Source organism: Dendrobates tinctorius, unplaced genomic scaffold (assembly GCF_039654945.1).
Source record: "Dendrobates tinctorius isolate UK_male_01 unplaced genomic scaffold, ASM3965494v1 ptg000007l, whole genome shotgun sequence".
In the NCBI taxonomy this organism is placed as follows: Eukaryota; Metazoa; Chordata; class Amphibia; order Anura; family Dendrobatidae; genus Dendrobates; species Dendrobates tinctorius.
The window spans coordinates 17,712,089-17,725,516 of NW_027361675.1; positions in this window are offsets into that span (position 1 = coordinate 17,712,089).

A 13,428-nucleotide genomic window follows, 5' to 3' on the forward strand; every position below is an offset into this window, starting at 1 on the left:
CCAGTATGGATTGCACGTGATTGAACAAAGGTTAGAAAGGGTACCGTATCCCTGGATAACATGTATGGATAGCGTACACATTCAAAATATATGTCTCAGGAGGCAGGCTCAGACGGTGTCAGGCCCAGTATGGATTGCACGTGATTGCACAAAGGTTAGAAAGGGTACCGTATCCCTGGGTAACATGTATGGATAGCGTACACATTCAAAATATATGTCTCAGGAGGCAGGCTCAGACGGTGTCAGGCACAGTATGGATTGCACGTGATTGCACAAAGGTTAGAAAGGGTACCGTATCCCCGGATAACATGTATGGATAGCGTACACATTCAAAATATATGTCTCAGGAGGCAGGCTCAGACGGTGTTAGGCGCAGTATGGATTGCACGTGATTGCACAAAGGTTAGAAAGGGTACCGTATCCCCGGATAACATGTATGGATAGCGTACACATTCAAAATATATGTCTCAGGAGGCAGGCTCAGACGGTGTCAGGCACAGTATGGATTTGACGGCCCAGATTACACAGCGGAGGAGCAGGGAGAGGTAAAGATTGCAAATGCTGGGGCCCTGCCCAAGCAAGGGGGGTCCACTCGTGGGCGTCGGTACTGGCACTGGGCCCCTCATAGTACAGCGGTGTGTCTGACGGCGGGTGTGCACCACCACCGTCAGAGACACTTGATTGCACTATGAGGGACCCTGTGCCAGTGCCCGCGCCCAAGAGTCGGCCTACCCACCTGTCCAGGGCAACGGCACTCGCACGGTGTCGTGCGCTAGGTGGTGACCCCGGCCATGGGGGGGGAGGCAGCACAGTTAGGGAGTTTTAGAAAGTGGCATATGTTGATGTTGGACATTCAGCTGATGCAAAAGGCGAAATAGGTGAAGTACCAGGAAGAGGTGGACCAAAGCAAGCCATTTTTCTGTCACCCTATGTGTCATCAGGGGAAGGTGGGACAAAATCCTTGGAAACCCATGCGTGGTTCATTTTAATGAAGGTTAGATCATCCACATTTTGGGTTGACAGACGGGTCCTTTTTTCTGTCAGGATTGATCCAGCTGCACTGAAGACTCTTTCCGATAGCACACTTGCAGCTGGGCAAGCGAGCTCCTGTAAGGCATATTGGGCCAATTCAGGCCAGGTGTCCAGTTTAGCGGCCCAATAGTCAAAGGGGAATGACCTGTGTGGGAGAACATCGATATGGGAGGAAAAGTAGTTTGTAACCATAGTTGACAACTGCTGTCTCCTGTCACTTTCCATCGATGCAGTATTACCAGTTGTGTGAGCGGTATTTGAAAAATCAGTCCACAACATTGTCATGAAACCCCTGTCTCCAACGCCACTTCTGCTGTGTGCACCACGAACACCTCTGCCAAGCTGCCCCCGGCCCGTACGGCTCGTGTGAGAACCATCACCGCTGCTGTGTGCTGGGAATGCCTCAAGCAACCGATTTACCAGAGTTGCTTGTTTATTAGCCAATATTAGGTCAAGGTTCTCCTGTGGCATGATGTTTTGTAATTTGCCTTTATAGCGTGGATCCAGGATGCTGGCCAACCAGTAGTCGTCATCGTTCATCATTTTGGCAATGCGGGGGTCCCTTTTTAGGATCCGCAAGGCATAATCTGACATGTGGGCCAATGTTCCCGGTGTCAATGATGCACTGCGAGTGCTGGGTGGAGGAGCACTTTCTGGCAAATCCACATCCCTCCAGTCACGCACAAACCCTGTACCAGACCTTGCCACGCCAACATTTTCACTTGCCCCACGAGATGCATCCTCCTCCCTTAAGTAATCATCCCCATCATCCTCCTCCTCCTCCTCTTCTTCCTCCACCTCGTCCAGGAGAGGTCCCTGAGCAGACAATGGCTGAATGTCATCAACGATTCCCTCCTCCTCTTCCTCCTCATCAACATTGGCTGCAGACGCCTGCTCCTTAAGGTGCGTCAAAGTTTGCATGAGCAGACGCATAAGTGGAATGCTCATGCTTAGGATGGCGTCGTCTGCGCTTACCAGCTGTGTGCATTCCTCAAAACACTGAAGGACTTTACAAAGGTCGACTCAGTGCTTTTACTTTTTACAACTGAAGAAGAGGAGGCGATAGAGCTGGAGGCTGAGTCAGCAATGTAAGACAAAACTTTCTCCTGATGCTCTGCCTTTAAAAGCGGTTTGCCAACTCCTAGAAAACTAAGCGTTCGAGGCCTTATGTAGCCAGACGATGACGCAGGGTCAGCACCTCCTGCATTCGGTCCCATTTTGCTCTTGCCACTACCATCAGATCCACCACCAACACCATCATTACCAGCTGCCAACCCCCGCCCAATTCCACGGCCTCTTCCACCAGCCTTCCTCATTTTTGGTAGAAATGTAGACAAAATCCAACAAACTATATAGTAATGTAAAACAAGGTACAAGGTGTCTATAGGACAGGGGAGATTTAGAATTTCTGCACACACTTGTGGACAGTGGACACTTTTGGATAGTGTGAGGCCCACTGATATCTGAGCGCTATGTGACAGGCTCGATGGCACAGCTGCCTGTGACCAAAGTGACGAGAGGATAATGGAGATTTTGAATCTCTGCGCATACTTTTGGACACTGGACACTTGTGGATTGTGTGAGGCCCACAGATATCTGAGCGCTATGTGACAGGCTCGATGGCACAGCTGCCTGTGACCAAAGTGACGAGAGGATAATGGAGATTTTGAATCTCTGCGCACACTTTTGGACACTTGTGGATTCTGTGAGGCCCACTGATATCTCAGCGCTATGTGACACGCTCGATGGCACAGCTGCCTGTGACCAAAGTGACGAGAGGATAATGGAGATTTTGAATCTCTGCGCACACTTTTGGACACTGGACACTTGTGGATTGTGTGAGGCCCACTGATATCTGAGCGCTATGTGACACGCTCGATGGCACAGCTGCCTGTGACCAAAGTGACGAGAGGATAATGGAGATTTTGAATCTCTGCGCTCACTTTTGGACACTGGACACTTGTGGATTGTGTGAGGCCCACTGATATCTGAGCGCTATGTGACACGCTCGATGGCACAGCTGCCTGTGACCAAAGTGACAAGAGGATAATGGAGATTTTGAATCTCTGCGCACACATTTGGACACTGGACACTTGTGGATTGTGTGAGGCCCACTGATATCTGAGCGCTATGTGACACGCTCGATGGCACAGCTGCCTGTGACCAAAGTGACGAGAGGATAATGGAGATTTTGAATCTCTGCGCACACATTTGGACACTGGACACTTGTGGATTGTGTGAGGCCCACTGATATCTGAGCGCTATGTGACACGCTCGATGGCACAGCTGCCTGTGACCAAAGTGACGAGAGGATAATGGAGATTTTGAATCTCTGCACACACTTTTGGACACTGGACACTTGTGGATTGTGTGAGGCCCACTGATATCTGAGCGCTATGTGACACGCTCGATGGCACAGCTGCCTGTGACCAAAGTGACGAGAGGATAATGGAGATTTTGAATCTCTGCGCACACTTTTGGACACTGGACACTTGTGGATTGTGTGAGGCCCACTGATATCTGAGCGCTATGTGACACGCTCGATGGCACAGCTGCCTGTGACCAAAGTGACGAGAGGATAATGGAGATTTTGAATCTCTGCACATACTTTTGGACACTGGACACTTGTGGATTGTGTGAGGCCCACTGATATCTGAGCGCTATGTGACAGGCTCGATGGCACAGCTGCCTGTGACCAAAGTGACAAGAGGATAATGGAGATTTTGAATCTCTGCGCACACTTTTGGACACTGGACACTTGTGGTTTGTGTGAGGCCCACTGATATCTGAGTGCTATGTGACACGCTCGATGGCACAGCTGCCTGTGACCAAAGTGACGAGAGGATAATGGAGATTTTGAATCTCTGCGCACACTTTTGGACACTGGACACTTGTGGATTGTGTGAGGCCCACTGATATCTGAGCGCTATGTGACACGCTCGATGGCACAGCTGCCTGTGACCAAAGTGACGAGAGGATAATGGAGATTTTGAATCTCTGCGCACACTTTTGGACACTGGACACTTGTGGATTGTGTGAGGCCCACTGATATCTGAGCGCTATGTGACACGCTCGATGGCACAGCTGCCTGTGACCAAAGTGACGAGAGGATAATGGAGATTTTGAATCTCTGCGCACACTTTTGGACACTGGACACTTGTGGATTGTGTGAGGCCCACTGATATCTGAGCGCTATGTGACACGCTCGATGGCACAGCTGCCTGTGACCAAAGTGACGAGAGGATAATGGAGATTTTGAATCTCTGCGCACACTTTTGGACACTGGACACTTGTGGATTGTGTGAGGCCCACTGATATCTGAGCGCTATGTGACAGGCTCGATGGCACAGCTGTGACAAAAGTGACTAGAGGATAAGGGAGATTGGATTGCTTTTAAAAAAGCAGTTTGCGGAGCAGTGGGTAAACAGCAATGCCAGCGTGTCAGGAAGCCTTAAAAGGCAGCCCAACAACCAACACCACTGATACACCACAATATAGCCTCCCCTTGCACTGCACACACAGTGACTTGTGTGTTGTACAGGCCAAATCGCTAGCAGCAGAAGCGGCTTTTTTGTCTTCTTCCCTGCCTAACGCTCTCCCTACAGAATCAGCAGCAACCTCTCCCTATACTAAGATCGGCAGAAGTAAGATGGCGGTCGGCGTGCACGCCCTTTTATACCCCCTGTGACGCCCACCAAAGCAAGCCAATCACTTGCATGCCCTTCTGAAAGATGGTGGTGACCCGTGCCTAGGTCATCACGTTGCCCACAGTGTCCGTGGATCCTGATTGGCTGAAAAAGAGCGCAAAACAAACTTTTGAAACGCGACTTTAGCGCGTAAGTCGCCGACCTCGTGGCCGACCTCATCCTAGGGTCGGGTTTCGTTTCATGAAACCCGACTTTGCCAAAAGTCGGCGACTTTTGAATTTTTTCGACCCGTTTCGCTCAACTCTACTCCTAAGTCATCTATATGGGCATGTAAATAGTAAAAAGTTGCATAAAAAAATATTTTGATATTTGCAATACAATGTTTTATTCCAGAGTAATCTAAATGTTCTTAATATTTAAATTAGCTGTTAAGATCCATGGGCTGGACATAGATCTCCCTGAGAATCTGCCTCCAGAGCTTCTTTAATTTAAAATAATCTCTTGAGGCTGATGCTCTAGGAAATCCAGCCTATAGGTCATAACAGCTTATTTCCACATTATGAAAAACGTGGATTTCTCAGATTTCAGATTTCAAGGTATCCTTTTATTCAGCTTTCTATGACCTACATGCTCATATAAATGGATTAGGAGGGTTGATTCTACTGACAGATTCCTGTTGTGAATTCTCCCTCTGGCTTACCTCTGCTGATTACTGAAGATAGTGGAGCTGGTCAGATTGAGAGTTCTCTTTCTGGGCTCTCTCTGGTGGTTACTGGAAGTAGTGGAGCTGATCTGATTGACAGAGCCTTGCCCTCTGATAATGAGGAAGATGATTGGAGATCTGGGGTTTCTGATTGGGATTTAAGACAGTTGATTCCCTCTATCCCTGCTGGTGATTTTCTTCCTGTGCCTCCTGAGGTCTGATGTCTCCTGCTCTTTCCCTGAAAGTTCAGCTAAGTGGTTCATTTGCTATTCTGTTTGCATTTGATCTGGTTTTGTTTCTCTCTGCTTTGTGTGGGTCAGCTAGCTCCGGCTGTGGCTGTGCTGAATCACCGCCCATATGTCACTGCATGTGCCAGTTTGTTTTGTCCCCCTTTTATATTTGTCTCTTTTTGCTTTGCTTTCAGAATATACCAGAGTGCTGATATAGGGCGGCAAAGTCATGCGACTTCAGTGTTTTTGTGCATCAGATGTGTTGGACTTTTTGCAGGGTTTTTTGCGTGATTGCAGACAGTGTCTTTCCTTTCCTGTCCTGTCTAGTCAGTGTGGGCCCCATCGTTTGCTCAGTCTATTTTTCTGCCTGCGTTTGTGTTTTCATCTTGTCTCACCGACAATATATACTTGGGAGCTATCTATTCCTTAGTGGTCTGCTCTGGGGCAGTTTAGATTTCCCCTTTCTTGCCTTAGGCTTAGTTAGCTCTCCGGATGTGCCGAGGCGTCTAGGATCATCGTAGGTACGCTCCACGGCTACTGCTAGTTGTGTGGACAGGATCAGGGGTCTGCATCTGCTTAGATAACAACCTCTCTGGTTTTCTGTGGCTTAGCCAGGGCCTGCTATCCTCCTCAGTGACCCATTCATAGCAGATTCCCTTTAATTTGTGTTTTGCACCAATAAAAAGGCTTCCTCTGCTCTACATACATCACACCCAATAATAGACACATACAGTACACACAGATTACATATTTGACGCCTACAGTATACACAGTGTTAACAGATTAGACACACAGCACACATCACTCACATATTAAGCACATACAGCACACACACCATTCAAATAGTAGATGCATACAGCACTCTTCAATTAGATGCCTACAGTAGAACACAGCACACACATATTAGACACATACAGTATATACAGCATTAACGCATTAGACACATACAGCACACTCCGCTCACATATTCAACACATAGAGCACACACTGTCCAGATATTAGACACATGCAGTGTACACCACTCTTAAATTAGTTGCAGTCACATATTTGACACATACAGTGCACCCGCAGCTTATTTACTAGACATATACAGCATATGTGCTACTCACATATTAGATGCCTACAATGCAAACATGAATACTGCAATTAATGAATAATTTCCATACTAAATGCAAATCACAAAAATTAACAGAGAGACGAATAGGCTCTGATCTAACAGAACTTTTAAACACAGAAAACATACACCCACATAACAGATACTATGTAATTAGCAAATATCTCAAATGTATTGAACTATCCAGTTTATCAATTAATGTTCATAAATAAATAAACAGACCAAATGGTACAAATAATTGTTGTATAATGCCTCTAATAACAGTAACTCATAACAGATAAATGTAAAGTGAAAGTAGTTTAGAAGATTATTATTATTATTATTATTATTATTATTATTAACAACCTTCAGCTTGATCTTGAGCCATGGCCACTTGATGGATGAACGCTATGTAGGAAGATTGATCTTGTCCATCGGGGTCTTCTCCGCCGTTATCTTGATTGCATCAAGCCATTGGGTCGCTGAGTCACTAATATAAAAATAATTACTAAAACTCTGTGATATACAAATAAAGAGACTTCATAATAGATGTTAAATTCATACCTTTGAACAGATTGAATACCAACGAATCAGACCAACACACATGATATCTCACCTAATCAATAATACAATCATGTGCGTTTATGGATTACTAACACCTATCATCAATTACCACATAGACATATATAAAGGCCCCATCACACTTAGCGATGCACCAGCGATCCCGACAACGATATGACCTGGTCAGGATCGCTGGTGCATCGCTAAGTGGTCGCTAGTGAGCTGCCAAAAAGGCAGATCTCACCAGCGACATAGCAGCGGTCGGCGGTCGCTACTTACCTGTCAGACAAGGCGATCCTGACGTCCTCCCACCGGCGTCCACGCGTCGCTCGTCGGCGCCAGCAGGAAGCAGCAGATGAGAAACGGCCCAGGACGTTCTCGCGCGATCAGCGATAACCAGCGGGGGAGCCGGTCGGAGGTAAGTATCACACATAGCGATATCACTAGCAATATCGCTGCTGCGTCACAAAATGGGTGACGCTTTAGCGATATCGCTAGCGATCTCGCTTAGTGTGACGGGGCCTTAAGAAAGAGATGATTGCAAGGCAAGGACTTATCGTACTTTCTGCCATCTGGCAATGCATGTTCATGAGTGATTATGGAAGTGAGCGCTTTGCCCTCCCCATTTTTCCCTATATCTTGGCATTATGTTTTTAATGAATTTTTCTAATAAATATTGTATTTTTGAAATTAAAATTTTTGCCTTGCAATCATCTCTTTCTTATATATGTCCCTTTGGACAGATTGGCCTACATGTGGGGATAAGTAGAAGCACCCTTTTTTTCCTGTTACTCATGCAGCTGGACAAATCTGTAGTGCCACCCAGTCACACAGAATGGGTGTTTGTGCTGTCCAACAGCTTGGCGGTGTAATCAGCTCTCTGCTGTGGCCGATGGCGCATTACCACACCATACTTAGACTAACAGCATACTTGGTTTGCTCCTAGCACCTTTGTGGTTTTCCTGCTGTTCTTATTTTGATACTGACCCAACTTGTGACCCAGACTTCATTTGTTCAGAATCCCTCCTCAATCTGACCCTTTTTCTTACTTCGCTTTGACTGACCACTTAGTATTTGACCCCAGCTCTGAATTCTGTTGCTGGGTCTGGCTCATCTGACATTGACCCAGCTAGTTTGATCATCCTTGCCTCATCTTGCTTCTCCTGCCAGTCTGTGATAATACACCAGTGGACCTTAGAGTGGCTTGAGCTAAGTCTATCCAATGTAGCCTTTTTGGGCTGACGGATTCTAACAGACTTTACACATAACACAATTACAGACTTCACAGATGTATACAGTATGTATAGCCTTTTACACACTAGACACATACAGCACAAAACGTTCTCACATGAGACACTGTAAGGCTGTTGCTTTTACAGTAGCGAGACATTGACCCAGGCAAGTCCAAAAACAAAGTCTTTATATTCCAAACTTTACAAATTAAAGATCCAAATCTTCACCTTCTGGATAGCAACCGTGAATATTCGTATGTAGTCCATTGCCATGGGCGCCTGCACCACCGTTGGTTTTCTGGGTGCTCTAACGGCTTTACCCAAGTTTTGGCCCTGATCTGTGTTCAATCTCACACAACCAGGCATAAACAGAATATCGAGCTCTGCTGCACTTGAAAACAACTGACACACCTACCATTACCTGCAGGATTAAATGTGAATAGTGGCCATGGGTCTCTTGCAAAACCCAGATCGGAGGGAGAGATCCATCCCACTACCTTCCTACCGATCTCTACAAAAATAAAAGCCCATGTTTGGTTTTCCTAGATCTAACTTGGTCAAAAAGTTTGACCCAGTCCAAGCTTCCTTTTATTTTGCATTGTAACCACAGCTGTGGCTTTAAATACAGTACTCTCCAGTGGGTTCCATACACATCCTGGGGAACATGTAATGATTCTCATATATGATTCCCATCACTGCCTCACAGCACATACCACCACATAGACCACTCTTAAATCACATGCATACAGTATGCACAGAACTCACAAGATTGTGGGTTACATTTGTCTGGCCTGTTTTAGAAACAAATGAACTTCATGCTCAAAATTAATCTGCTGCATACTTGATACAGATGAAAGTAGAGCAGTCCCGCTGATTATTATAGGGTTCATCCAGTTTCCATTTGCCGTCAGAACTTAGGCCAGAAGAAAAAGCACTGCATTCTGAACCTTTTCTTTTATTCTAAAAGAGGACACATAACAGACCCCATACAGACCCCATAATAATTAACCCCACTACTTCTGTCTGCATTAATTTTTGCAAAAGATTTATTTTAGGGATGAATTTGTCTGTTCCTTAAAGCTGAACTCCAATTCGGACATGTGAAAATTAGCCTTAAAAGTTAAATAAATGCAACAAATGCACTGCTCACACAGCGCTAATACATTTGACTGTAAAAGTAGCTTTATCTCTACCCTAGTAGTTTATAAAATTTAGTCAGCGCTGATGAGAATAAAAGAAATACAAGCAAATTATTTCCAAACGTCTCCAAACGGAAGTGTGAAACTCTTGTTTATTTATAGCTTCATAAATATAGGCATAATATAAATTAAGTCATTTCTAAAATATTAGCAAGTAGCCAAATATATAGCGGCATAACAAGTAAAACACGCCCTGCATTCACCCAGCATAGTCACAACCCTTTAGTTCTTTGTTTCAGTGTGTTCTTGTGAGAATTACTACATCCTGTGAGAATTGTCAGGCCTGAAGACATTAACTTCATCCTTACTCAGATATAACACAGGCGTACCACTTACATTTTGGATGGATGTCACACACATGTCACAAATTGGATATTACTAAATACCGTTGGCATACTTACCTGCATAGATCTTCATTTCTCAGACAGCAGGCCCACTACCTGCCTAACCCCTGCCCAATCTAATGTGGGCTGGACCACTTTTATTGCAATTTTGCCCTAAATTGCATTACCGCTTGTACCACCTTGACTGTAAAATAATGCAGAAAATGCATTGGGAAAAAGAAGCTTTGGTTACACAATAAAAATTCCCCCAACCACCACGTAGGCTGACTGGGACCAATATTCCATGGTGGCCATAGCTCCATCCTATGCTATAAATAACAGGACATGTTCCTTGATATCATACTTATTCATGCATTATAAAGACTTGAATGGTTCATTTTTTGTCTCCATCTCGGCATTTTTTCCCCGGTATGTTCCTGTAAGTTTTGGACTCACCTCAGCTTGTTGTTGTTCCTGTGGTTTCTGTTTTTATTGCAATGCTAGGATCTCATCCGGCAAATTAATATAGTGGCCCATAGATTTATTATCACAGGAAAATACAAACTAAGGTGATATCAGGATTCTTTCTATGGCTGAACCCTAAAAGGGATTTAGGGGATTAGGAGCAGTAGAACAGGATTAGGAAGCCTCAGTATAGTCAACAAGAGGGGAAAGGCATTATGTGTCTGTATTCATAAATCATGCTGCTTAATAAATTGCATAAAAAACAGAATCAGCTATAGGCTAATCTGCCCAAAAGAAACCATAGTCATTCTTCAGTGACATTCAGGTGACATACAGTGAACTTACATGCTCAGTTTGACTCTCAGTTGCCATTGTTGAGCTCCCCATGAAGCGGCCTTTAGAACTAGAGAGCAATAGACGACAAAGGGGAGACATTACCGTGAATGGTCCTTTTCTCTTCCCTTTCCATATGGAATGTAATAGAGATCTCCAACAGAAGGGAGCCGGTGACATTCAGATGATACAGTTTCATTGCGGGTCACATGCATAGTTACTTGTGAAATAAGATGTCACAGCAGTTTTATTCAATATGTGCTGAGAAAGCATAACACCTCTGAACTGTTCTGGCCTCGTGTTTTATGTCACTGCTTGACTAGACCTTTGGCACTGTTATTTGTACACAATAAATGTATTCTCTCGATTCCTACCATGTCACCGTGGCCTTGATTTACATTGGTAGCGAGCCTACAATGTCATGGTGATGTCAATTCGCTGTATCCCAGACCTGCGTATGCAAAATCTTTGACAAAGTCATAAGAGATAGTAAAGACAAACCAAATGTGACAGAGGACATTAATTGTCTGGCCATCGTGTAATCTAATATGAAACCGTGCCGGTGGAAGTTTCCTATCCTGAGTCTACACAGAAATTTGGGTGGATGTTTACATAGTCTTTGATACTGTTACAATGGAGGACGCTTTATTTTGTGACATATATCATTATTGGGAGGCAGGGAGGGAGGAAGGAAGGAAAGAAGGATGTAGGGAAGTAGGGAGCAGGAAATGAGGAAGGGAAGGAAAGAAAGAAAGAAAGAAAGAAAGAAAGAAAGAAAGAAAGAAAGAAAGAAAGAAAGAAAGAAAGAAAGAAAGAAAGAAAAAGAGTGAGTGAGAAGGATTAAGAAAGAGTGTGTAAGAGTAAGATATAGAGTGTGTAAGAAAGAAAGCAAGAAAAAGTGAGAAAGAAGAAAAAATGAAAGAGAAGTAGAAGGAAAGAAAGTGAATGAGAAAGAGTAAGCAAGAAAGAGTGAGTATGAAAGAAAGTATATATGAAAGAAAGCAAGACAAAGTGAGAAAGAGAAAGAAAGAAAGAAAGAAAGAAAGAAAGAAAGAAAGAAAGAAAGAAAGAGAAGGAAAAAAAGAAAGAAAGAACAAAAGCAAGAAAGAAAGAGTAGGAAAGAAAGCAAGAAAAAGTGAGAAAGAGATAGAGAAAGAACAAATGAGAAAGAAAGAAAGAAAGAAAGAAAGAAAGAAAGAAAGGAAGGAAATAGCAATTCTATCTGAACATAGGACCTCCAATGTGAAAAGCTCTCGCAGATAGAAGAATGCCTTGAACAAGGAACCCACTCCCTTTCCACCAGTCTAGTGTTATTTCAGTATTTTTTGTATTTTATAAGCATTATCATCAGAATTTGCTCTATTATGACATTGTGGCAGCATGAATCTGGCCATTTTTGGGCAGCAAATACTTCTGATGTGCTTGACCCTGGCTAGAGGGTCCAGATACACAAGTATGAGGTCTTGCTTGCTGGTTAATACAATTTCTGTATTCTTAGATTGGGTCCTGATGGTAAAATAAACAGTTGAGTAAGAAATGGTACTGAATGTTGAAGTTAATATGCCCTGTAAGTTTTGTGTTCACTTATGTCAAGTCATTTTATTTTATTTGCTATCTTCTAAAGACTCCTTAGAGCGTTGAACGCTTGCAATGATTCCCTACGTGTTTATGTCTCAACATTAAATTGCTGTTATTTTACTGTTTTCAAAAATGATTTTTTTATAGACTTCACTTACCCTTTGAACCTACAGGAAAGATAAGCCATAAATAAGAATTCTTTTCACTGCAATGTCCATGACTGTACAGGAAAATCTATTTTTCATACTCCAGAGTAAAAAGCACAATGATGCCAGATATTTTCATGTAAAGTGAATTGGTGCCAGTACAACAATTACTTTTGGTCTTATGGTTACTCACCCAGCCACAGTGATAACATGTCTAGTAACATTCTGGCAGAGAGCACCAGACGGACAATAATTAGAATTTAATTAGCGCTTAATAACGGCAAATTGTGTTTGTGTGCCATAATGTGAATTGGGCTCTTACTCTGACAAGGAAGTAATCATGTCCTGGATACAGGCTAAGACTAGATAAAAGTGGTGTCTTCTATAGAAGAGCTATGCTTTCCTATAATTAGGATGTCATAGGACTTGTAGAATCATAAGGAAGTATTGATATTTAGATTTACAGAGGACAAATAGAAAGAACACAGACTGTCTTCCTTATGTGTAGTATATAAGGAGTCATGGAAGACACTTAGAAACAGAGATAGGATAACCCGGACGGTAAAGTTTGGTGTCTGTGCACGAACCCCTGAAATGGCGCATCCATTAGATGTGCCCACTCTGGCACATAGCCTTGGCTCTTTCTGCTTGCCCTGGTGGGTTGGCAAGAGGGTAATAGTTTTGGGTTGATGTCAGCTGTTTTATTTCTGCTGACATCAAGCCCAGGGATTAGCAATGGAGAAGTGTCTATCAGACACCCCCATTACTAACCCCGTAATCAAAAGTAATAAAGAAACATGTAGAGAAAAGTCCTTTATTTGAAAAAAATGACTCCCCTACAATTACCCTCAAATTTTACATATGTGACTTGTATAAATTGTTGATT